General features: G+C 38.8%; 1 protein-coding gene across 2 annotated transcripts in view; it reads left to right on the top strand.

Moving 5' to 3' along the window:
- The first annotated feature begins 19,455 nt into the window (after positions 1-19,455).
- The window catches only part of LOC139588992 (long-chain fatty acid transport protein 6-like), a 35,646-nt gene continuing 32,202 nt past the window's right edge, over positions 19,456-22,899 (top strand). For both annotated transcript variants that reach the window (XM_071424907.1, XM_071424908.1), the window contains exon 1: positions 19,456-19,522. The gene's annotated coding sequence lies outside the window, so the exon portion shown is untranslated. The remainder of the gene's footprint in view (positions 19,523-22,899) is intronic.

The raw sequence follows: 22,899 nt of genomic DNA, 5'->3' as shown, positions 1-22,899 counted from the left end.
AAGATTTTGAAGAAATCTGTAAAGAACAGAAACCCAGTTTCTTTCACCAATAGGTTTGTTCAATGTATTATACTTTCTTCAGCTAGACAGAACTAAAATAACAGAGCGTTCTCAATTTTTACTGTCTTGGCTATAGTAGGTAATCTTTTTGCTCTGATTTTCACCTTTCAAATCAGTATATCCTGTAAGTACATGTACAGTCTCAGCCAAATGAGAATTAAGGTATCCATGCATACCTCAGAGCAAGATTTTTTACTGCAGAAACTCTTTTCTAGTAAAGTGACTAACTGTCACTGAGTTTGTTAGCAAAGAATGGGCCATTTTCTTCTTCATACTAACATATGATGACTTTCAGTACCTAGATCATTGCACAGCCCCACTAACTTGCTGTGGATTTCTCACGGAAATAAGCACTAACCCCAGGCATGGGACTGCAGGAATACATCACACAATATTTATGATAATTTAGGAGGAATATGATTGTCATTATGATAAAAAAGCCAGTATTATTAGCTATAATAATACTGCATAGCCAAGATCAATCCAAACTTTGCTCCTGAACTGCTGCCACTTTGCTAAAGCCTGAATTCATAAAAGAGCTTTTGTACATGACTAGTACAAAAAAAGTACCTTTTAATTGGGTTGAAGTCAGATTCCTATAGTGCACAAGGACACCTGAATTCTAGATTATAAGCAAGTACAGATCTCATAGCTGTATCATTTGTTTGGATAAATCACCAAAATCTTGAATATATTACCTATGACTAGTGAGTCTGAGATAATGTTGGGCATTTCATCATATGTGCCTGTAGACTCTTGAACTTTCTCTCTTAAGCTGTAACTGCTTTTATGAAATAAAAAATGGACTTGTAGAAATATAGTCTCTCAAAGATAAGCTTTATGGATTCATGTACCTTTTGCCTTTTCACAGAGTCACAAATGGGTCATATTGGTAAAGGCCACAGGGTGACATCTGGTCCAACCTCCCTGCTCAAGCAGGGGCATCCCAGAGCACAAGGCATTGGATTGTGTCCAGACAGTTCTTAAATATGTCCATATCTCCAGGTTCTACAACCTCTCTGGTCAACCTGCTTCACTTTTCTTCTATGAAATTTTCAATTCTCTGTTAGGTTAAGAGTGTGCAAGTCTTTTTATTTCACTTAAATTTCACAAACCATGTTGGTTGTGTGGGTGGAGCAGTAACAATGACTAAATGGGAAATATCCAAGGACTTTTTCACGGTGACTCCCTTCTTTAAAATTTGTACTTGGAAACAGTTCCTGTCAGTATTTCACTTTCTCTCTTTAAGTGGTAAAAATAACCAGAAGCAGAAATGCTTCTTACTTTCTCTATGGAAAAGGGTTTCTCAGCTTCCACGTAAGAAAATATTTACAAAATTTATCTTAAAAATTCTGCTGCTAAATGCCTGGCACTGTGTAAAATCTTTATTCATGCAAAAGGAGAACTTCCTTGCCTGGACAGCTGTGAAGTCAAGTAGCAATGATACAGCATGCATGTTTTTCCCAGACACAAGGAGACCCTGCAGTGAAACATCATAACCTAAAGCTCAACATTGCACAGCTTTCCATACATAGGATTGCTGAATTTGTAGTATTATCTATATTTATATGTGTGTATGTGTCTGTGTGTGTGTGGGTATATAAAATGATGTCACAACTGTTTGTTTGTTTGTTTGGGTTATAGATCATCATTTTCCTGTGATTTGGTGTTCATTCAAACAGAAAAATGTGTATTATGAATGATATGAAAATGAAAGATATTTGCCAGGTGATGAAAAGCAGAATGTGGAGTTAGGGGGCAAGGGGAGTTTCTGAAGTTGTAACTTAGTTCACTTTTTTCAGGCCAGTGTTTCCATAAACTGAAATTCCGAATTTGCTTCCTCTTAAATTGCTAACTGTTTAAATACTAGGTCTGGTTTGTTTGTTTTTTTCAGAGATGGATAACACATTTTCCTCTCAGTTCTGTAGTGCCAAAGGCAACAGGAATCTAGTTTTTGTCATCTACAAATTTGCTACACTGTATTTCAGACCATCAGTTTCTCAGGAGATATTTTCAGATTATGTCAAATCATCATTTCAATTTCTGTTTCTTAAGGTACCAATGCCCTTGTTGCTATGATGGTTTCATGTTTGGCAGTCAATGAGCTGATATTTATCCCTATGAAATGAAAGATCAAAAATAAGCCATATAAACTGTATTTGTTATAATGAACTTTTTCCACTGTGAACCCAGGTAGTAAATATTGAATGAGTTAGTATTCCCCCCCTAAAAAAACCAAAAAAAAAAAAAAAAACCTAAAAAAAACCCACCAAACCCCTCCCCCCACATGTTTAGGAAGTTTATTTGATGAAGTCTAGTCATTTCTTGGTGTTAGCAAACTAAACGATAGTCCATTAGCATAGGAAGTCAATAAAGTCTTATTGTAAACACTCAACTGAAGGTTAAAAAAATCACACAGGATAAGAATGTTGGCACAACCTTTTTCTTTAGGATTGTTTAGGATCAAAAGTAATTGCTGAAGTAAACAACATCTTGATTAGATTGTTTTGTTGACATCTTTATTAGTTATTAGTTTTTGATGGACAGCAAGCTGTCCATGAGCAGCAGTGTGTCCTGGTGGCCAGGAAGGGCAATGGTGTCCTGGGGTGCATTGGGAAGAGCAGTGCCAGCAGGCTGGGGGAGGTGATCCTGCCCCTCTACTCAGCCCTGGTGAGGCACATCTGGAGTGCTGTGTCCAGTTCTGGGCACCTCAGAACCAGAGAGACACAGAGCTGCTGGAGCAGATCCAGTGGAGCTGACAAAGATGATGGGGGGACTGGAGCATCTCTCCTGGGAGGAAAGGCTGAGGGAGCTGGGCCTGCTCAGCCTCGAGCAGAGATGACTGAGAGGGGACCTCATCAGTGTCTGTGAGTATCTGAAGGGAGAGTGTCAGTGGATGGATCCAGGCTCTGCTCAGCACTGCCAAGGGACAGGACAAAAAGCAACGGGCACAAACTGACACACAGGAAGCTCCACCTGAACATGAGGAAGAGATTCTTTATTGTGCAGTGTCCAAGCACTGATTGAACAGAAGGGTTGTGGAGTCTCCCTCACCGGGGATATTCATTGAGTCTGGACACCATCCTGTGCCATGTGCTCTGGGATGACCCTGCTAGAGCAGAGAGGTCAGACCAGATGACCCCCTTTGGTGTCTTCCAACCTTATCCATTATGTGATTTTACTTCCACCATGATTGTGAAATTGCTATAATAATTTGAAAAACCCCATTCTTCAAAGTATGTTTGAATTGCATCACCATGTTAAATGAAAATATCCCTTTATCATACCCATAGTGCAATCTGACACATTTGAGTCAGCAATTTGGCAGGTAGAATGTGTTTGGTGACAGTTCCTATTAGGCATACTGAAAAATTCATTGGGAGTCAAGCTCAACAAAATCAGTGTGTTTCAAGTCTTTCAGGAAATATCTAAGGGATTATGACTGGAGAAATCATTTGTGCAACAGCACTTACTGCAAGACAGAAATAACTTTTAAAAATAAACATTTAGAGGGATTGAAAAGCTTATTTTTCTCCTTGTGGATTTTTTGGGCCACTGGGGATTTGGTCATTCTATTGTTAAAACTGATAGCAAAATCCTCAATTATCTTGGTGGGATCAAACCCCAAAGAAAATAGATTTCTGTGAAAATACCAAACTCATTATATAAATACAGCAAACATAAGTAGTGATAATCTTGATCTAGTTGGTTTTTTAATAGTAGCTAAGTATCTTTCCCAAGAGCTTTTTTGATCTCTTTGAGGCAAACCAGAGTCTCAAATGTAAAATCCAGCATATATCCTTATTACAGTTTGTCACAGCTGAAAGTCTTGAATGCAGACATAAGAGCACTGATTACTATAATCTATACATTCATTTTCTTTCATCCCTGGTTCTCCTCTGTGAGTGATACTAGTCATCAAATAAGACTGACAACTAAACCTACAAGATTACTGTTTAATCCCTCAGCAAGTTTCCATTTGATACAATTTCAGAAAAAAAACTGGTGAACCTGAATTGTTGTTATTTGGTGTCTAGAACTAACTGGTTTTACACAGCCAGAAGCAGAATTATCTATTTATTCAGGTAAAGATAACATGTTAAATAGTGAGAGTACTGTGTACCTGCCACAGAGGTATCACCCTGAAGGATTTAAGTCTTCTGAGTAGTGAATTGATCATTTAAACTGAACAAAGGATTGGAAGTTTGCCGCTCAGCATCATAATAGGAAGAATCAGAATAAGCACAGCTAGCATTCATTCACATAGTGATCAAAAGCTGTTATTTATTAGGGATGCTTTTGAGCTACTGATACAGAAAGAAATTAATTCCCATTGCTAAACCCATGATGTCATTCCAACATTTCTGATTATTGGTGTTAAGAGGGAAGAGTTCAAGAGAATTCCACATGAAAAGGGATGTGTGTATGTTGGGGAGAGACTTTTTTTAAAATCAGGAAAAGGAAAGACCATATACACAAACATGAAGCAGTTCACACCTATGGATTTAACATTGAGAAAATCCTGAGAATATATGCAAACAGTGCTATAATTTTTAGTCTGTGCAAAATTATTTTTAATTGAACAACTGCTAATAAGGCTTAGGCTGCACAACTGAAGGAGCAGAATAATGCTTGCAATTGTTATTTCTAAATAATTCAACATCAGTAGTCACTTTCAGGGAACAGCCTTTATAGGAGCACTCAGAGTGTAGAAATGTCATCTAAATACAGTTAGAAAGGTTAGAAACACCATCATCCCCATATTGGCTCTGTCAATGCAGGAGTGATAAAGAACACACAGCAAGCAGGAAACATGTTAAGAATTTACTAGGTGCAGCAACTGTTCTGTCAAAACTTCAGTTTCTCTTCAAGCTAAATACCCAGCTCCTTTTTAAAGGAAATGGTAATGAACAAATCACTTTTGCAGAGAAGTCACATGCAGTGTCACAACCAGTAAAACAGGCTCTTTGTCAAATCCCCTCATAAATCTCCTTCCTAAGAAGTTTACTTTTGCCCAAGTCCTCATCTGCACAAATTGTCTAAATAATCTTCGGGGAAGAAAGATGGGCTATATCCTCTCTTCATTAAGTATCTAACTTTTAGACAGCCTTTCATGTCTTTAAATGGTCTAAAGAAGTGAGCTCAGACCACCCATTTATTCCTTAAGAAGCCCAGTTCTCTGTCATATGCTCCTATCACCTATCTGCAAGTCATATGTGAGATTTGGCCCCCAGACCACCTCTGAACTGCACTCAACATATGGCAAACCCTTTGACAAGGAACTCCTTTAGGCGTAGTTTAAACTGTATGCACATAATTTTTTATTTCTTCTTCATCTTATAGAAAGAATTTGAAAGTTGAAGAGTTTTTCATAAGTAGTTATTTAAAATAGAGTGAAAGTAGCCATCTGTCTTGTTTCAGTTTTATCCTGTTGCCAAATTAACCCAGTTTTATGCTACTGGTTATAAATACTAGATAGAACTGTATAACTAAAAGGGAATTTAACAGGGGAGATTAGGTAAATAAGAGAAAACATAGCAGTAAGACAAGTGAAAATGGAAATAGAAGAAAAGACTGGGAGGCAGGAAGAGAAAGAAGGATAGGATAGGGAAAAAGAAAATGTGAAGAAGTGGTGTATTGTTGTTGCTATTTATAGCATAATGTAATTAACTATCCCATAACTCCCCATCTGCAGAGAAGCTAGAACTATTTCAGCCCACTTTTCATATCTCTACTACTTTGCAGATACTATTAAATTCAAATTTACATGACAAATGAAAAAAACCATTTATTTCGGAATGCCTAGACCTCACATATGACAAGCACAGTAGCTAGAGATGCAAATAAATTAAGAAAATTGAAAAGGAACAAGAAAGGCTCGAATAATTGCTGCCAATAATCTGATTAAAGGCTTGAACTCTCTCAGCTTGTACATGTAAACTTGTACTTTGATTCAGTATAAGACTTGTCTGCATGTAAGAACTGTATGATTATATAATTAGCCAGAATTGCAGTGATACTGATGTTACATCCTCCCTCATACAGGGAGAGTTTCATTCCAATTGTATTTTAACAGCAAGGGAGATCTCCCAGAATCCCCAACTCAAAGAGCTGCTCTCCCTTTAAAGCCTGGACCAAGTCCAGTCTAAAAACCTATTTCTTTGCTAAACAGTTTGGAGGTTGTGGGAAATATTTTTTCATAGTTTTATGTCTTTATTTTTTTCAAAATGAACAATGGGCTTGTTCACAATTAAGTGGCAGGTGTTCATAGTGGCAGGCATGTGTGACGCTGAGTCCTGTTTTCAGATATATAAAACAATGTCCTATTACAGTATCATACAGACTCTCCAGGGGAGAACATGTACACAAGGCAAAACAGTGGATTTTGAGACTAGTTCTTTAAAAAGGCAAAAAACAGATTTTACAATTTGATAAAGTCATGGCACTCCCAGTAAAGTAAAAGGAGGTTATACCTCACATCAGAGGACAGAACATCAAAAACTTCTTTTTCCTTCTGCTTACCAGTATAGACTAAATGAACTCTTCTCAAACTGAGGGGATTTTAATAGGAATGGAATTTCACTCCTGTGCATTGAGATAAAGTATAACCTCAGGTTCATAATTTAGAGAAGCGTGTGAAAGGGATGAAAAGAGGCTAAAATTATCATGATTTTATTGATACATGTTATAAAACACAATATTTTGGTATCCAGAGCAATAACTCTGGGCTGAAACTTGTGGTTTTCTTCTTCTCCTTTTCTTCTTGTGGTGGCATTGAGCTGTATGTAAGAAAACTACAAAGAGTACATATTTCATAGGTTGGACCTGATGATCTCCAAGGTCTTTTCCAACCTAGTTGATTCTGTGATTTCATTTAGGTAGCCTTTAAACTCTTCTTTGTATAGGTGTATGGGAGTACCTAGAGAAACCTACCTGCTTTGGGAAAGCAGAAAATAATTATGAAAATGAAGGCAGCCTTGAGATACTCAAAGTTTATATTTTTTTTCCTCCCCATTCTCAGCTCAAGGTAGCCAGTGTCGTGTTACATTTCCCAAATATTCAGCAGGTGCAACTGGCATAGAATAGATAATGTTCCTGAAACATTTTGTTTTTGGGAAAGTAGGAACTGGCCAACTTTCATTTTCCAATAAATCCCACAATTTTCAAGTATTAGTAAGTAGGGAACTGAATATCACAAAGTAGGCTAGCAGCTTTACTGGAAGAGCAAAGCTTTGGCAGAGAGGACAGCATAATTTTCCTAACACAGAAAGTAAGCACATCAGGAAAATAAGCAGAGGAAAAATTGACTTTTACTCTCAATGTAAGCATAACCTTGTGTCTTCTGGAAAAGTGATAAATTATTATCCCAGTCATCAGGCGCAACTAATCAGCAAAGGCTGTGGTAGAGTGACATAATTTTGAATAATTTTGAAGTATTCATCTGTTTGGAGGCAACATTTCTGAAATAATACTCATATAGTATGGTTACCTGAATGCAGAGGGAATTCTTATGAGGTCATCAAGCTAAATTCTGTGTGGCAAGGTGTGAATATCTGAGTGTTTAAATGTGCTCCTTAAATTCCAATTTAAAGTCAAAATAGGACTCTTGCCATGGTCCCTATAATAATCCCATCAGCTGGGATATGCAGACAGTGATCCTGTAATTTTTTTCTAATGCAGAGTTCCATGGACAGTGAGACCATTGTGTGGCTGCAGGTCTCATGGCCCTGCACAGATGTTCCCGGGTCCTGCTGCTTCTCCTGGTCTTCTACAAGGTCCTGTCTCGGCTCCACTCTCCCTGTCTCACCTCCAGGCTTTGTAGGAGGTGGCAGATTTCCAGTTGCCATGGCACTGCTCTTGTGAGCAGCTCTCCCTTCAGCACACTGAAACCTTCAGCACACTGAAACTGCTTTGTGTTATTGGGTGTCAATCTTTTAATCTGTTTGTGTTGCAGATGTTTATAAGAGAAAAGGGCAGAAATTTTCAAAGCAGTGATACATTTAATTTGCAGTGTTTGTACTACTGAGATGAATAGGGGGTTTGGAGGTTTTTTTTGGAGGGAGTTTGTTTTATAGATTTGGGTTTTATTGTGCTGCTTTGGAGTTTTTTTGTCCATGGATTCCTTGGTGTTTAGGAATGAAATTTATTCAGATAATTGTAGGAAATAAGCTGCACAGTGAATTCTGCATGCTCACAGGTGTTGTGCAAAGAAGACCCACAAGCAAAACAGCAGATGTTCCTCTGGGATGCATAGGCTATGCAAAACCCTCTCAAAAGTTCTGTCTTTTGGGGCACTATGCAAAGAGTTAGGGGAAAGGAAGCAGGAGAAATGATGCAAGGAAGAAATTAGGATGCCACTCTTGTGTGTGCTCAGAGGATTGTTCTTGCTGGGATCAAGAAGGCTGTCAGGAAGGCTGTCAGGGAAGCATGTGAACCTGTGACTACATGTACCCAGTATTGCTTAAACAGCACCTACCCGCTGGGGACCACAGGTAGTAGCCTGGACTAGAGGTTGCAAGAAGGGCTGCTCAATTGCCCAAACCCCAATTCCAGTGGGCAGCATTCAGGAAAAGCTCAAAAGAGGAAGTGTGTTGCTGAGTCCAAGCTGTTACTGCTTCTGAAGACATGAGGCTCTCATGGCTCGAAAGACAATCAGAAAGAGTTTATGTCTACAAGTAGCACAAGGGACATAAGCTTGTACCTTCTGCAGACAAGCCTTGGTTAACAGAAGGGGTTGTGTACAGTTGCAGCAAAGTGTGTTTCTCCAGTAGTACTTCTATATTATCAGCAACTATGTGGTCTCCAAGAGCCTCCAAGAGTGAAATGATGGAAACAGATGGAACATGTCAAGGTTTATGAAGAGATAATCCAGTTGATCTCCCATCTGTAAAAGATTTTAAACCCTTTATGTTTGTAATCCATTCCAAGAACATGATGCACAGCTATCATTTTTCCTTGCAAAGGATAGATCCTGTTGTCTGAAGCAGGCAGTCATCATACAAAGGTTAAATAACTTGTTGGGAATCATCAAGTACTGTTCTTATCAGATTTTTACAACAGGAAGTGACTATTATAGGTTTCTTGATTGATGTCCAGAGAGGTGTCTTGCTGCTGCAAGGTGTTTTGCAATTACATTGAATTTGTCTACCATGACTCTCTAATTAAGAATTTAATGTAGTGATCAGAGTGAAATTGTTATCTACGGGGAGATCTAATTAGATGACTGCTGTAATAATTTTGATCTGTTTTGTAAACAGGTATGTTCTTTACCCACATGGACTATATGCTTTGGGTATGTCCCACAGGAATCTGCTTCACACTTTGAAACAGAATAGTTTCACTATTAAAAATGTTTTATTTCATAATTTGTTTTATTTAAGCATTGGATAATATCTCTGTTAAGACTCTCTTGCCATTTCAGTTTCACTGTTCCTTTTCTTTGTGCCATAGGAAACATAGTCAATAAAGTATAAAGATTCATTAGATGATGGATGATCACAGCTATAACCAAACCACTGGATTATCATAGAGGTCATGGTAAGAAGTCCTAATCATATTAAAAGAAGTCCAATTTTACAATCAAACTGAAAAGCTTTGACAAGCTTGACATTTTGCCTGTCACATTATTGATAATACTGAAGTATAAAAGGCAAAATACTAATGTCTAGTGTTAATAAATTTCTTTCAGATTTGTGGGTTACATTACACAGGCTTTCTGGTTTCCCATTAAAACCAATAGGGTTTTTTCTTTGACTCCAGCAATGACAGGACTTTGTCCCTTGTGATTTTTCTCCCTGTTTTCTAATCACTAAGCTACCTCACGTGTTGAGCAAAGCAGTGCGGTTACACCATTACACTGCCTAAATAAACTGTACATATAATTGAAACAGAAAATGCTCAGTAAGAAACTGCCACATTAATCTCTACTCTTCTGTTATAGAAAAAGAAAAAAAATAACTCGAGATACTGTCATTACCCTTGCTGGTGTCATGACTTCTGTTCACAGCTACCATTACATGAGCATGATTGCTGCAATTTGACTGCTGGGAAGTTGTGTTACAAGACTCACATTTGTGGTGGGCTGTTGAGCAGCTTCGTAGCACATTTCTTTCTTCTCTGTGACACAGAACAATATAGAACTAGTAGTGCTATAAATACAGCCATTTCCAATAAAGGTAGCATAATAAATGATTCGCAGGCCTGTTGGCAAAGAACTTTCAATTGAAGGCAGACAAGTAAATAAAGCACAAGCCAGGAAGGCATCTGCTCACAGGTGGAGTACTTCCCAGAACAGATGGGTTTTCAGGACCATCTCAAAGAAGAAAAGGAAATGAGAATAAGCTTATTTTTGTTTGGTTGGTTGGTTTTGTTTTTTTCAGTTTCTTATTAATTGGCATATGCAGTATTTTTATGAAAAGAGGTGTAGTAGAAACTGGGCAACTCATTAATCTCTGACAGAGTTGTGAATATGGAAAAAGGTGAATAAAATAATGCAGATGTATGGTGGTAAGTCGTCGGTTTGTGGTAAATTTTCATGTGAATATAATTAAACTTCAGCAGTAGCTCTGGATCTCATGCTTGCTAGTTTATTCAGCATTTTCATAGATTATGCTCAAGTTCTGAAATTAATCAGAAAACCAAACTATTTCACTGACTTTAGAACAAACAGAGCTAAAACTGTGGTGTTCCTGTAGGTCTGCTTTGGTAATGATCACTAATTGAGTGTCAGGGATGCTTCTAACGAGTAAGAGAAGATTGTTACATCCCACCTTTACTCTCCTAGTAAGACACACAGCGTATCTTTTGCAGGGTCATGAGAACAACACATTCAATCAGTCAATATGAGAAAATAATTTCTCAGAGAAAAGAGGAAGTGTGGGAGGTTCAGAGCCAATGCTGTTTTTTAGCTGGGTTAGATAGTCAGAAGTATCCAAGGAACCTGGAAAATAAGCTGGAGAGGTTGCCTGGCCACCCCCAATGGGAGCTGCAGTGTGGCATGGGTAGTTTAGGAGGAACAGCCCATGCCCTTCTTTCTTTGGACACCCTGGCAATTTCAGGAAGTAATCCATCTGCTACCTACATACCCTCCTACTTCATCACAGCTTGAGAACTGTGAGTGAAGAGCAGGATACATGTTTAGGAAGTATGATAAGTATTTCTATTACCCTTTCTTCGTAGGTGTTGCACTTTAAATGTCACTAGTGTGAAGCAAGTACAACATATCACTAGTATGTCACAAAGAATAATCACTGTACTTTACAATTTAAAATACATAGTTTTCCTAATACATTACTTTTGTAGCTATGCCTACTACCTATGGAAAGAAGGAGCTCCGTGGGGGAAAAAAAATCTTCCCAATGTGATGTTGCTTCTGTATTTAAATTGTAGTTTGTATCTGGGGAGGGGAGGATACAGAGAAAATATGGGAGAAAGGGAACTATTTTTTTGGTTAGTATGTGGAGGATTTTGCTTTTTTTTTTTTCAAAAGGCCAGTTGTTCATCACAAATGTGAACTATTTCAAAATGCTGTGGACTGGAGACCTCAACCATTTGCTCAAAACACAACACGTTTTAATAGCATTCACACAGTTACTGGGCTTTACAGAAACAGCCACCAGTGCTGACCAGCTAACCAAAAAGTAACCTTTGTGCACGGAGGTGAATTTAAAGTTTTTCCACATTTCCTATGGGATCCTTATCTCACAGCTAATCACACAGACCAAGTAAAAATGGAATTTAATTGACGTCATTTCACTCTAGAATCTTAATGTAGCCAGAAAATATATGCCTAAGGAGTTTGCTGATCTTAATGATTTCTGTGATCTCTTATCTCTATACACCTAAAATGAATAAGAAAAATAAGGAAATATGCTCAGTAATATGTCCCAAATAAATTCTGCTTCATGAAAGCTGTATGTAAAGAGTAAGGAAAATTAGTTGTCCTTCCCTAAGCAAATCTGTAAATGAAGAGGCGGTAATCCTGTTTTGCTACTTTTCAATTAAACTCTCCCTTGTTTGGCACTATTTCTAACATATTGGATGTGGTATTGTGCTGAAGAATGCATTTGTAGTAATAGGAGCGTTAAGTGCTAATATTGTATAAACACAATAGCTCAGCAAAGAGGAGGTAAAGAATATTCTGAACTGGAAGGGACCCACAAGGATCATGTGTTAAAGTAGCCAACCTTTCTGCTTTAAAATGTTAAAACCATTCTTAAAGTTATAATTGCTATAAAATTAATATGAGATTTCATACTGTCATTAACCCTCATTAGCTCAACAGTATTTCTTATTTGAGAATTAATCCTGTGTAAAGTTCACAATCACAAATCCTCTGGTAGTATATAAATGTATTTTACACTGTGGATGCAAACTGCAGGAGTCCTCATACCACTTTGAAAAATCTAAACATGATGCCGTCTGCTTCATCACTTTTCTCAGGGAAGCACTGCTTCTTCATGACCCAGGCAATTCTGTACTGGGAATTATGGGCTGCTTTACATAGGACACACCCATGTAAGTTTGCAGCCTAGCATTACTTGGGTCTGCATTTTTGTCATAATATTTCTCTTTATTTTTAATTTTCACTTTTTATTATCAGTCACATCACTTACTGTACTTTCTTGTTTAAGCTGAGAAACTGAAGTACCAATGGAGCCTGGAAAAAGTTGTTTCTGCCTTTCCAGGCTGGGTGGGAAGCACAGTCTCACAAGAACAATGAATCCTATTTTGGTATCCAAAATCACTTAAGTAGGTCAGGAGGAGATCAAACCTCTGCATTGTATTTCTCAGAATGAGAGAATCACAGACTGGTTGACACTGGAAGAAATCTCTTGAGGTCATCTAGTCCAGCACTCCTGCTCAAGCAGGGCCACCTAGAGTGTTGCTCTGGATCATGTCCAGTTGGTTTTTGATTATCTCCAAAAATGGAGACTCCATAACCTCCCTAAGCAATCTGTGCCAGTGCTCAATCAACCTTACAATATAAAAGTGTTTCCTGATGTTCAGAGGAACCCTTCAGTGTTTCAGTTTTTCATTGTCTTTCGGCCTGTCACTGAGCATCACTGAGCCTGGGTCCATTTTCTTCGTACCTTTCCTTGGGATGTTTGTATCCATTGATAAGATTCCCCTGCAGCTTTCTTTTGCCCAGCCAAACAGTCCCAGCTCTTCCAGTTTTCAGTCATCAGACACTTCTAGTTGCCACCATCAAGGATTTTTGGGAGCGGCCTCACAATGGTATCACAGCATGTGGAACTTCTGTAAGTCCAGTTTAGTTAAGTATTCCCTAGTATGATTCTCTTCCAAAAAGGGTACACCTCTCTTGATCCAGACTTCTGCCATGGTCTCTGCAATCTGGGAACTCCAAAGGCCATCCTCTCTAGTAAAGACTGAGCATCATTCAACAATTCAGCCTTTTCCATGTCCTGCATAACCAGGCTCCTTTTTGCAATGGGGCCCTACCTTTTGATCATCTATGCATACTTATACAGATGCATACATATACTAAATATACTTATTATATGTACTTATTAAATGTACTCACCCTTCTTGTCTTTGACATCCTTGCTGCATTAAAGTCTATTTGGGCTTTTGCTGCCCTAATTCCCTCCTTTGATGTTTGGACAGTATTTCTGTATTCCTCAAGTTTATCTGTCCTTACTTCCATCTTCTATATGCTTCCTTTTTGTGTTTGAGTTTGGCCAGAGGCAAACTGGCCAAACTGCTTCCTTTTTGTGTTTGAGTTTGGTCATCAATGCCGGCCTCCTGGGATTTCTGCCTGGAGGCACTGCTTTTGAGTTTGGAGGAGGCAACCCTTGAACATTAACCAGCTATCTCGGGCCTGTCTTCCCTTCAGAAGATCATCCCACAGTACCCTTCCAAGCAGATCTTTGGAGAGGCCAGAATCTGATCTCCTGAAGTCTAGAGTAATTATCTTCCTTTTTATCCTCCTCACTGGCCTCAGGAGCCTAAGTCCACATCCACATGGTCACTGTAGGCAAGGCTGCTCTTGAAACACTCAATCACACAGACATTTTATGACATTCATTCATGACACTTTCAGATTCACATTTCCAAAAAGCCCCTAGTTATTTGTGAATATAAAATCCAGCAGAACCTCTTTCCTTGTTAGCTGAGCTGGTTTTGGTTAAATTTTATTCAAAATAATCTTTCAAATATTGACATTGCAAACATATTCTGATTGTTAAAGCCATTTTCTTGTGTGGTCATTCAGATGTCACTCTGGGAGTCAGAGTCACGCCATCCAAGGTTTTAGCTGGTGGGACCAAAGCCCCTTTGCAGTGAGTGGCTCCAGTGAACCAATGGTGCCCTGTTTGACTCTCTCCACACCTCACATCCACACGGTCTGACAACTTTCTGTTCCTGGCTTGACCCTGGGTTCCCATAGCAGAGTGAGATGCCTGGTTCCTCTAAGTAATAAATTGTGGAGAAGCAACAAAATAAGAGCACAATCTGGGTGCCCCAGGAGGGACCTTGAATAAAGGAATCCCTGACCCTTGCAGTCATTGCACATTCTCTTCACACACTCCTCATGTTCTTTTCATGTGCCTCTTGGTCCAATGATTTCATTTAGTCTAGGGTCCTCTCCCTGTTCACTGGGCCCTGCAGAGGCTTTGGGTGATGGCTGGCATTCCAGGACTGTGCCCTTTGTTAGGCAGGAGGTCTAAAAGCTCATTGTGCCTTCAAAGCTCATTGTTTGGGGCTGCAGCTGTTTCCCACCAGCCAGGGTACCACCTGCAGCTTGCACTCCAGGCTACCTGCACTAGAAGTATTCTGCAAGATTGATGATCTAAAGTTTAATTTCAAGATGTCATTTTAGTAGATGATTGTCATTGTTGAGGCAGATCAAGCCAATGTGGGGTGCTGGGGAAAGCAGTTCCTGACAGGAGAACTCACCAGTGGTCCTCCTTGTCGCAGGCAAAGGCAGCCAATCTCCAGCTAATTGTCTATATCTTGCATCTGCAGGATCTTACTTCATGGGGCCTATGGGGCTTACAGGAATCTTTCCAAAAATCTGTGTTTAAAATGATTCTTCAGCTAAAGATAGAAATAAAATGGCAGATAAAGCTAGTAAAAGGAGGGGGAAAGTGTCATTTCTCTAATGCAGGAGTACATTATGACTACAGAATGAAAGAACTATATATGTGAATCAAAGCAATGTGTGCTTTTAAACTTTGATACCAAAAAGATTAGCTAAGTAAGTCTGAGCCTTTTTCAGTGGGTAAGTCTGCTTCCTCAAGAGAATTCACTGGTGGCCATCAATCCTTCATTAAATAAACCACTGTTGACCTGGGACAATGTAATTGTATTTTACAATACTGATAAGCTTGCCAGGCATAAACTACCCTAGCTGTGTAGGTGCTGAGCAAGTACAACAAGCAGCTCTTTACTTCTCTGAAAGCAAAATGGATACCCAGATCCAATCTATAAAAGTGTACACTTGAGGACTTTTTCTCATCAGGACTCCAAGAGGCTTTTTTACAGGGGAAAAAGTTTTTAAAGTAGTCTATTGTGATGTTTATGTAATCAGCATCAGTTTGTATTACTTTTTTTTTCTAGTGGTTATTTGTTTTAAAATAAATTCCCTGTTAAGACATGTAATATATTTACATGAAGATATTTCTAGAAAATGCCTTTTCTGCCCTGGCTCCAATGTTACTTTGATTCTTAGTTTCACATCTGTCAAAACTGACTTATTACAAGCAACCCAAACGATTGCATTACTTGGACTCAGGAGGAAAATGTATTTTGCTATTGCAGAAGAAACATTTTATGCATTTTTTGATCTAAATAAAATACTCCGCTCACAATTATGTGAATACAGGAATTGAGAAATAATAATAATAATATATTTGTAAATCAAACTGGATTAGAACAAACCCTATAAACTCAAAGTATGGCTCAGATCAAGAAAACTTCAGATCAGGTTATCCAAAGGACAACTTACATATTCTTGTTTAGATAAATGTGAGATCTAAGCCCCCCTGTATTTCCATGTGAATTGATACATGCAAGTAACCAAGGTGATCACCAAACCATAGCTGAAATGCAACGAGTAGATTTACTTCATTAGGTCACCAACTGAAGAGTCCCTACACAGCACTGTGCTGTAGAAACACAGGAAACAGGGTTGCAGGCACAGTTAGGCTTGGTCCAACCCCAGTGGGGCAGGGGACCCACTGCCTGCCCCGGGGTACCAGCGGGCCTCACGCACATGCAGCTCATCACAGTGCTTTGCTTCTGTGACCACCGACATTTTTGACCTCTTTCCCAGCAGGACACTCAAGACGGTCTGTGAGAGGTGCCTCTTAAGTTTCTGATAGCTTCTATATTATCTCTACAGAAGTTCTGCTTCTCAAAACAGACTGAAGATAACCAGCAGTAAATATGTGAAGTTTCTGTCATGGATATTCTTAATCTGCTCAGCCACAAGGTCACTTTGAGCAAACCTATCATCCTCCTCATCAAATCTTGCATTTTTAACCTTTTCCTCCCAATAATATTACTCTAGCTGGCAAATGCTGTATTAACTGAGATGAAATATGTTTTCAAAATACTATGTGAAGTGAAGGACGTGGGTGAGTTGACACAGGCAGGCAGCCAGAACAACCACAAGCTCATAGCTGAAATGCAAAGAGTAAGTTTATTTCATTACTTTGCTAAGCAGGGTGATCCCAAGGCAATGCCTGAGCAGAGACAGTCAAGCAGGAGCACAGGCACTGTCAGGTTCAGTCCAAGCTGGCAGGTGGCAGGCAGTGGCTCTGCTGTTTCCACCAGTTTCTCAAGGTCCTGCACACATGTAGTTTACCACCATGCTGTGATTTCCTCACAGTTTTTTGTGATCTCTGAACTTTCCTCCTCTTTTCCCCAAAACAGGATTCTTGAGCAGGTCCGTGAGACTGCCTCCAAGTCTCTCCAAACACCTATGCCATCCCTACACAGAAATTCTATTTCTCAAAACAAACAGAAGATAAACAGCAGTAGTTATAATATATGGGGCTCCCAACATCATTCTTCTCCAGGCCTTGTCATTCCCAGCTGCAAAGTCACTTGACCTAATCGACCATTCTTCCATTTTTGAGCCTTTTCTCCTAAGAGGAGGGATTTAATAGAGTAGCCTTACATTTTGATTGATTTCTTTTTAAAAATACCAAAAATGCAATTGCTTCACAGCATAAATAAAAATCCAGGGCCACAGAAAGTACTGTGCTGGGTCAGATCAGTGTTCCAGCTCTGACCAAGAAGTGCTTTAAGTACCTCAAAGGGACACATTGACATGGTTATCTTTGGAACAGTCTGTTGTAAATCATACAATTCAGCAATATGACTCATGCCTCCAAAACATGAAGGTTCTTATATTTTTAATAGTAACCAGTCTGCAATGGTGGATGATCATATTATTCTTATTGATAAGGGCAGTAGAACAGAACAGCATTTTACTCACTTGATACGGGTGGTAGAACAAAACAACATTTTTCTCTTATCAAATAAAGGGAACAGTGTAGCCTTGGAGAAGCAGACAAAACAGAAGACATGCAAAACACAAGCAGGATGCCAGCTCAGCTCTGCAAGGCTGACAAAGTAGAAGTTGTGCGAAACAATGATATTGCACTTACTCAAAAGCAAGGGTCAAGGAACAGCCACACTGAAAGGACACTATATGCTGGAGACCACTAAAGAAGATCCCAAAGGACCATATAATGAATTCCAACAAGGGACGTGACTCTGTAAAGTAAAGTAATATATATACATCAAGTAAGCAGGGGTATTTAATGAATATGTAATTAGTGTATATGACAAAAACTTTGTTTACTCAATGCTAGGGCACTCAGTTAAAGAAGATTAAGAACAAAGAAGATTTCTGATTTCTAATACTCCAAACTACATTAGGAAGTTTCTATCTGACTGATTTCAATATCAATATAAATGTATAAAATCCACCAAATCTACAGCATTTTCTGGACAGTCTCTCCATTCAAATCAAGTGTACAAGACAAAGTAAATACATTACCTGGAAGAAGTACCTGAACAACTTATTTTCTTTCAGTTGCATGACAATTTTTTTCTTTTCATAGGATCATAGACTGGTTTGGGTTGTGAGGAATGTCCAAGATCATCCACTTTCAACCTCAATACCTCTTGCATTTTCTACCTGTCCTGAAATTAAGAACTATCCAAAGCTTACAATGATTTGTAAGAAACATCTTAGGATGTGTCCTATTCCTGCTACATACTGTTAGAGATGTCTGAAAACAGTGACAGTAGTTTTGTGTAAGAGCACATTACCAATATTAACTAGAAGTCACAGCTGTGGTGATGTTTCTACTGTGTTCTGAATTCAGCTGAGTAATGTCCAGCACACCATAGGTCAATGACATTAAAATCTACATTTTGAGAGAGAACATTATAATATCAGGTAACTTAGCTGACTCATTACTTTCAAACAGTATAGGAGTTATTGCATATAGAGAAAATCTGTGTTCCTTCTATTTCCTCTGTTTTGATCTGGTATGTAGGTGGCTTTGCTCCTTGTCCTCCCCAGGGATCAGCTGGGGCAGAGACAAGCCCTTCATGCTCTTGGAGCACACACCTCTGTTTCCAACACATAAGGTCTGCCAAGATACCTAGAGGCAGCAAAAGAAAAAACTAGGACAGATTTCAGAATTGGAAATCTATAAAAGGGGTAAAGGTGTTAATTCTCCTAAGGGAAAAAAAAAATATTATAAAGGGCCCAGTGAATCCCTCTAACTTGAAGAAAAGTAATCAGACTGGAAGATGGAACATACCCTAGAAAGGTGAAGTTTGCAATTTTACAAGCAAGCACAAAGAAAAACTCACACTCTTAAAACTTGCCTAGCTAACATGAGTTAGATCATCTATTTTCGTTTTCAACTGAGTTGTGTGGCTGGACATGAAAATAGTGTGAGGGGGAATAAAACCCACAAAAGGTTTTTGCATTTTTGCTGGCTGTGCTGTACTAGCAGGAGCTGCCCTTCGGGTGGCGCTCTGGCTGTTCTGCCGTGCTCCGGCGCCCCGGCAGGCGCTGCCGCGCTGAGACAGCGAAGGGCTCCCTTCCACACTTGTCATCAAACATATCTTCGTCCTTTTTAGTTTTCTTCTCAGAAACCTAGCGTGGTCTCTGGTATAGTAATGTACCGATCTTTTTCTATAGGTACCTCTTTTGTTAGCTGCTTTTTATCATGATCAGTGGTTATTTGATGTGTGATGTACTTTTATTGCTGCAAGACTTGACTTCTCTGCTCCCACTTTCCTCATTGCTGACAAGTAGGGAAATAAAAGAGTCTGGAGAAAATGAAACTAAAGAAATACTTCTGTGCAGTGTGGTGCTGTGCATGATCCTTCTTTTTGTTCCTGGTTGAGTCATGGAAAGTTGCCCTTCTGTTTGCTGGATGGAGAGGGAGCGAGAACTGAGAAGGACAAGGTTAGCCAGCTATCTTTCATTTCAATACATTATATTTCCTAATTATTTGTAACATTTGCTGAGGGGGAAAAAGTTTCTTTAGAGAACAGACTTTTCAAGTTTTTCCACTTTTTATCATCTCACCTTTTTAGCATAGAAATTCTCATGAGTTTGGAGGTAATAAGTGTCAGGTTCCCCATACTTCCCCATACTTCTGTTACATTGCAAAAGCAGGAAATATTGTGTGGGTACAAAGGGTGCAAGAACACAAACATAGTTCTCTAAGCACTCTCAGGCTTGTGAGAACAATAGCATTTCTCTAGACTAACTGATCTTGCTGTGTGTACACAATGCTTTCTTTCTCTCCCAAGTACCTACAACAAGAAACAGAACAAGCTGTTTGTCGTCTGAGCATATTACTGTTAGCATAGTCAATTTTTCTATGTCAGAGCAAAGCTGTAGCTGTTTCCACTAGAAATAAATTCCTGCCCACACATTAGAGAAACAGCAACTCCCTGGCCCAGAATGAAGCCCCAGGTTACAGTTTTCCAGCACAGAGTGTCTTTGCAGTTGAGTTGGTGGCAGTTGTTGTTAAGCACCACATGAACTGGAGGATGTCTTAATTCTCTATCAGGAGAGAGCTTCATTCTACCTGAGTATAGAAACAACACTAATGTTTTTACGATTTTCTGCGTACTTTTCAGGTACACCAAAACACAATGATCACATTTGTTTTGTCATACAAGATTCTTCCTTACTTAAAGCTTTTTTCAATGTTTCCTTCCTTCCTTCCTTCCTTCCTTCCTTCCTTCCTTCCTTCCTTCCTTCCTTCCTTCCTTCCTTCCTTCCTTCCTTCCTTCCTTCCTTCCTTCCTTCCTCCCTCCCTCCCTCCCTCCCTCCCTCCCTCCCTCCCTCCCCTCAGTATTGGCAGACATGTAAGGCAGAAAAGGTTGATCTGTTCATAACAAATTCAACTGAATGTGGATACTCTTCTTTCTTGATTTTTTTTCCTAACATTTGAGATTTGATGTACTGGGGAATGCTGCAAGCGTATAAACATTTTTCAGTGTGTCACATTTGTCTGCCTGGGGGGAAAATGCTTGGCAGGAATATTCATTGAGTACTCTTGAGAACTTCCTCTGCTCTGGAATTCAAGATTTTTCTTGTTTTCTTTCCACTGGTGAGCAATCCACCCCTCAAATAATTTGTAGATGCTTTTCTATTGGGACAATACAGTCAGGATACAAATTACCAGATGGCTGGGGGTTCTCTCTTTTTTTTTTTATTATGGCATAGCTCTTCTTTATGGCTCCTGAGAGCTTGGATTTTCAGATGGGACTAGATTCTGCATCTGCTTTGTCTTGGTTACAACAAGAGCCCCTCGCTGCAGGAAACATCCCATGGAACAGCAATTCTGTCTCACTGCAGCTCTGGGCATGTGCCACATTAATTCACCCTCCCTCTTACACAGGTTTAATAAAGAAAAGTCTCAGGCCCCTTCCTGCTTCAGCAAGGAATACTGCATATATGCAATACATCAATTACCCTATAAAATTTTATGAAAAATTTTGTCTTTAAAATCTTAAGTCTTTTTAAAGGGTGGTAGATAAACATCTCCAGTAATTTTGGGCAATAATTTAACTTCTGTGCAGGACAGATACTCTGGCATCTCCACAGCTTTCCAATGTCCGACTTGGCTTTTACCAGGTTGCCCCATTTTATAACTGTCTGCTTTTTACCACATGAGCAAGCCGGTACATCCTCCTGTTTCCCATCTGGTAAATCTTGCTTTCAGAAAACCACAGCACAAGAAGCATAGTGCTGTATTCCTTGTCCTTTGGGTCTGCACAGACATCATCTTCTCAGTGTGGGTACATGGTGGCCTTGGTGACCTGGCCAGCCTCCAAGCCGAGAGAGGCTCAGGAAAGCTTTTGCAATATAAGCCAAATTAGCTGAATGCATCAGAATTTCAGGTTGATTTTATACAAGTTACTTTGAGATCTTGTGACTATCCTGGACTGCCTTTCACAGCTGTTTTTTCATTATTTTTCTGATCTCCTAAAATAGTCTGAGATTTTTTTTCTTTTTTTTTTTTCAAAGACAAGTTCATTTGCTCAAGGAAGTCTATATCTCAATCTTGTGTCATGAAGAATTATGCTACTCATGCAAAGGACATACTTACTTTGGAAGATGGATTTAAATATGTGTACCAGTATTTTCTCCTACACCTTAAATTATAAATGGTCCTCCTTTGCATGGAAAGGTTTGGCCATCAGATCATGTCCTTGACCCTTTTTTAACCACAGGAGAATTTATTATATACTCATATAAAGAAAAAGAAAATGTAAAGAAGGACAATGTCATATATATATATATGTCATATATATATATAAGTCAATGTCATATATATATATATGACATAGCTATCTTCTTATATCCTTCAAGTCTCTATTTCATGACATACATGACAAAACCCCTCACCAACTACTGTTGCATTGAGCTCAGCAGTGAGATCCCTGGAAATGCAGTGGGAATTGTTACCAGACAGGCTGAGCCATGCTGGGAGGTCCTGGAGGTATGAGGTGTAAACAGCAAAGAATTTCTGTGTATTTATGGTTTTATCTTGCAACCTAGTATTGTCAAACCCTTCTTTCTTTTTTTTCCTTCTTTTTTTTCTTTCCCTTTCTCCTGCCCCTGCCCAAGACCTTTTGCTACTGACAGTGGCAATTTAGATCTTCTGCAAGTTTGAAAACATAGGCTTTTTTAATAGATTGCTAGTTAAATCAAGATATTACTCTGACTTTCAAGTATTTGAATGCATTGGGAAGAACGCAGATTCAAAACAATTTTCTGTGAAGGAAGAAATTATGGAATTAAAACTTTACTTGATTATAAATATGAGTCTATTTTTTAACAGTATGAAAGCTTTGGTGTGGATATGACATTTAAGGCCCGAGACAAAAATAAAGGACAGCAATAACATCCCATAAAAAAGCAGAGCAAAATGTAAATTGAGAAAATTACCCAGTATTTCAGCAGGTACCTACAAACCAACAATCTCTTAAAGAAAATGCACCTGGTACATGTGACATAGAAGGAACATTAATTTTAAGTAATGTGGAAATTAAAAGGAATTCACCTTTTCAGGGAAACAGAAGAAATGGTTTTTTAGGTTGTTTAAATTAATAGCATAGATGAAGTTAGAGTTGAAATTATTTGTTTTCAGTTGGTTTGTGGCTGGAAAAATATTCCACTTAGGTCTAATTATATTTTTCCTTGGGTTGTGTTGCTCTTGAACCTCATTTTATCAGTCTTAAAAGAAACACTAAAAAAAATGAAGGGGCAGTATCTTGTGTCATAGAGCTAACTAATGACAGTAAATTCACAAGTATGCAGCC

This window comes from Agelaius tricolor, unplaced genomic scaffold, assembly GCF_023055355.1.
Source record: "Agelaius tricolor isolate 1412-34295 unplaced genomic scaffold, bAgeTri1.0.p SCAF_4, whole genome shotgun sequence".
Taxonomy (NCBI): Eukaryota; Metazoa; Chordata; class Aves; order Passeriformes; family Icteridae; genus Agelaius; species Agelaius tricolor.
The sequence above is the reverse complement of the archived record's forward strand: the minus strand, read 5'-3'. Positions and strand labels throughout refer to the sequence as shown.